Consider the following 4,633-nt stretch of genomic DNA (forward strand, 5'->3'; position numbering starts at 1 on the left):
TTCTGACCGTTTATCGCTGTTGAATCATAATCTGATCAACTGGTTGTATTCTGGCTAAGTAGACACGTCTAAAAGTCTCCCGGGACAGTGATGGACTTACCCCACAAACAAATGAAAACAACGCAGGATGCCTTGATATTTAACTCTCGCATCGTCTGATCGTTTGGAATCTGCAGTTTTCTACAAAGAGAGAGAAGCAGTTCTTGTTGTAACGTCAGAGTTGTCTTTCTTGTTTTTCTACGATGCGTGTTGGTTGGTAGTGTGGGACATGGGTAGGAGTGGAGCAAAGTGTGTGTGTGAGAGAGAGAGAGAGAGAGAGAGAGAGAGAGAGAGAGAAAACTCGAATTTTGTGTGCTCAAGTATGTAATAGGAAAGAGAAAATGGGGATGGGCGGAACGGGGGGAATCCCAATTACTAACCATACAAGCAACAGGCTAATGAAAATAAATAATGTCTAATGTCAGAATACTTCTTGATGGATAGCTATTGGACATTTGGATCAGCTTTTATTTTCTTCATTATGCATTTCTTAAATCACGTCTGTCTTGTTGGAAAGCATAGGAATCAATTCTTTCATTTTGACGCCAGAAAGAATATGCATACTTGTTATTTACTGTCCGATAAACCATATTCATGGCTTATTTTCTTTTGAAGGCGTCGGTTTTCGATCTGTACATAAAGGTCTAGACTGCATTTCCTTACTGACGCTGAACAGAATGTTTATTGTGTTAATGTCAAATTTGAATGATTGACTTCATTTTGTGATCAACAATATTCCAACTTAAGCCAATGAAAGTTTGTCGTTTTCTTTTTGTCGAACGTATAATATTCTTGGTGAGACAGAGACTGGTGTTTTCAATGCTTTACGTCATTCCACATTGAGCGCCATTAAACGAGTGCGAGTATGTGTGTGCTAACTGTGTACGCGGAATTAATAACAGGTGTTTAAAGTGTTATTTCTTAAAGGATGTCCTCGACGAAAGTGAGGGAAAGAGATAAATAGACAAAGACATGCGTGTACACACACACACACACACACACACACACACACACACACACACACACACACACACACACACACACACACACACACACACACACACACACACACACACACCAAAGCAGTGGATAAAGACACAAACACAACACAAAGGTAACGGTGGCGGTGTTTATTTGAACATAACACTTTTACACTGCTTCAATCTCTACAGTCATCAACCGAGTTTATAAAGAGCAACAAGTGAACACAGGGCAGTAACCAAGAAGCAACAGTGATCTAGTTTGATAGATAGCAACCACGCTCACACTGCAAGCGAACAGCCCTACTCTGTTACTATGTGCAGGAAACACGCCCACGTTTCAAGCTGTTGCAATGAAGCATGTTACCGGGAAATTCCACACAGAGGAGCAAGAGACCGGAGAGAGAGCTGGGGGAGGGGGGAGGGAGAGAGGGAGGGAGAGAGATGGGGGAGGAGGGAGAGACAGACTAGACAAACAGATAGACAGAAACACAGAGAACTCAGAAGTCAAAACGTTTTTCTTTTCTTTCTTTTTTTTCTGTCTTTTTCTTCTTCTTTTTTTTTTTCTTCTTTTTTTTTCTTTCAAGGACTAAGAGAGAGAGAGAAGAGAGAGAAGAATGGAAAGAGAGAAATTAGGATATAAAGAGAGACAGACACAGCGAGACAAAAGAAAAACAACGGAGACAGACACAGACAGAAGCTAATCTAGTTACACGACGACATGATCCATAGATGGGATGGTGGAGGAGGGTTGGGGGGAGGAGGGGGGGAGGGAGATGTTGCTGCTGCAGATCAGCGGTTTAGTCCTGTTTTGCTTCTGTCGTCGTCTTCATAGTCGTAGTCTTCATCGTGGTTAGTGTCGTTGTTTCGTTAGTATTGTGTTGACTTTGGCGGTGCTGCTGCTACTGACTGCTGCAACTGCAAACGACAGACAGTGCTCGGAAATACAGAAGACTGAGCAGATGACGGACAATGACACTAACTTCAGAGTTACGAATCGCCAAGAAACACACACATCACACCCCAGGAGGAACACATAATTCTAATATCGTTATCTTGGTGGATGGTCTTGCCTTGCGGCCAACAGTGACACACTCTCTTCTAAGCATGCTACCCTGCTGTATGAACAGTAACACTAGCACTATCATATGATGAAGAAAGCAAAAAGGCAAAGACCGTCAAAAAGTTCGATTCTCTCTACATGCACTTTATTTCTAAGCACCACGCAATGGTTTCATACGACTGTAAAATCCCCAAAAGCACCAAAAAACGAAAGTGACACAAAGGCAGACGTACAAATCAGCTGTGCAAATCAGCACCTTCATAGAAATAAACATCGCCTTATAAAAAAAAAATCATAACAATAATAATAATAACATTAAAAAAAAAAACCAACAAACGACCTACAACTGTCCTGGTGATCAATCATAGCACACATTTATAACACATCTACAAGAGACAAATAAATTGATTAATTCCAAGCAAAGACAAAAAAAAAAAATTCACAAAGAAGTCAAGATGACAGTCTTCATGTCCGCGCGCGCGCACACACACATACACACACACGCACGCACGCACGCACGCACACACACGCACACACACACATACACACACACACACACACACACACACACACAGCAATAAACCAGCTCCAAAGAATCAAGAAAGTAATAATAAAAAAAATAAATAAAAACCATGACTGAATCAAGTTGCCTATGAGTGGACAAGTAGGCCTATTGCACGATGCTTAAAAAGAACCTGAGATACTCGCTTCCTGATGCCCAGTGTGCACACGAATTGCTAGCAATAAATGAAACGAACGCAAAAACAAGACTGCTAAGTAAGTTTCAAATAATATGACAAGCAGAGGCAACTGGTCAAACATATCGTGGAAGTCCTATGAACGATGAAGACTTCAGCGACTCTCGAAAATTAATGAGAAAGCAGCCCATCAGATCTGTTTGTTCAGATGCACTCTTGACCAGTGAGGCTGGAATTTCGTAAAATGTATGATCCATAATATATTGAACGACCTGCCCTACGAGCATGTCAGCTCATATCTTCAGTTTTCGGCGCGGGTCATTGAATGAAAAGTCGTGATGGCTTTTATGATTTGGGGTTCATGTAATAGTTATTCATTAACCTATGGTCACTGTTAACAGCTTCTCTGTCTCTGTCTCTCTGTCTCTCTCTGTCTCTCTGTCTCTGTCTGTCTCTCTGTCTCTGTCTCTGTCTCTCTCTCTCTCTCTCTCTCTCTCTCTCTCTCTCTCTCTCTCTCTCTCGAGCGTGCTGGGTTGAATAAGGAAGGAAAGGGACAAAGAAAAGTCATTCTAAAGACATCCAAAATAACCTGTTTATTGTAATCGTCCGTTCCTTTAATCATCATGCAGATGGGTAAACTTTAAACGATTCACACAAAATGAAGATGGGGAGAGACAGACCGACAGACAGACAGACATACAGAGACCGAGAGACACAGACAGACAGAGATGTTGTCCGCAAAGAGGACAGAGGCTCGCTGATTATTGTAGGAATGCGCGTTTATCACCCTACCCCTCATTAATGATTCTTATCGTCAATAAAAAGGTCAACAATCATACACATGAAACCGTGTATTTGTAAACTGTTTTGTATCGTCGGTGTGAATGTTTCATTTTTAAAATAATATGATAAGAAAATTTAAAAAAATAACACCGCTCAAAGTAACCAGAGAAACGATTGGGACAAACACAGTGTGAGGTCGTCAAGTCGTGTGATCTATTAATCAATGTTGGAAGAAAAGAGCTTTGCGCCATTACCTGATAACAAGACTTTCGTTTCTTGTCGATAATGTATTCTAAGAAGCACGCAAATTATTGATTACAAAGCACGTCATAATAAATAGTAATGTTTTATTTACATTCACAGGTTTACTTCACCAGCACAATAGGCTTCCAACATCGTTAACAACACAACATCTCCCTCTCCCTCTCCTTCCGTAAATAAGTGATACGTGTAAGTTTCGTTTCTATTTAACCAACAGGCCATACGTACTGATTCAGAATCATCAACATTATTATATTCTTGTTGTCGTTCTTCATCTTCTCCTCCTTCCTATCACAGATGACGATTGTTTCTTTACTTTTCAACATACATTAAAAAGTGAATAACTTCATTCTTCGTCTCAACACCAGTTGTTGTTGATGATTATTTTCCCCCTTTTATTTCTATTCTTTATTTCTTTCTTTTGATTTTTCTTTTCTTTACTTCTTATTGAAAAGAAAACATGTTGCACTGCTGATTGATAGAGTCAGTGAAAAAGTGTGTGTTTTGTGTGGATAAAAGAATAGCTGCATTTTCTGACTGCATTCTCTTTCAACTTTTCAATCGCCAAAGACGTGGAACAAGCTCCCTGATAACCTCCGTCATTCTGATTCCCTCGCATCTTTTAAATCTCGTCTCAAAACTCACCTTTTCCCTCAGCAATAAGTTCCATTGTGGCAGGTCCACTTCCTTTGCGTTAGCTGTGCTTGACTATGTGTGTATACATATGTATGTGTACATAACTACATGCATGTATATGAATGTGTATTATGTGTGCGTGTGTTTATGTAAGTTTGTGCCTGCCTATGTGT

The sequence above is a fragment of the Babylonia areolata genome, chromosome 18, assembly GCF_041734735.1.
Source record: "Babylonia areolata isolate BAREFJ2019XMU chromosome 18, ASM4173473v1, whole genome shotgun sequence".
NCBI classification, from domain to species: domain Eukaryota; kingdom Metazoa; phylum Mollusca; class Gastropoda; order Neogastropoda; family Buccinidae; genus Babylonia; species Babylonia areolata.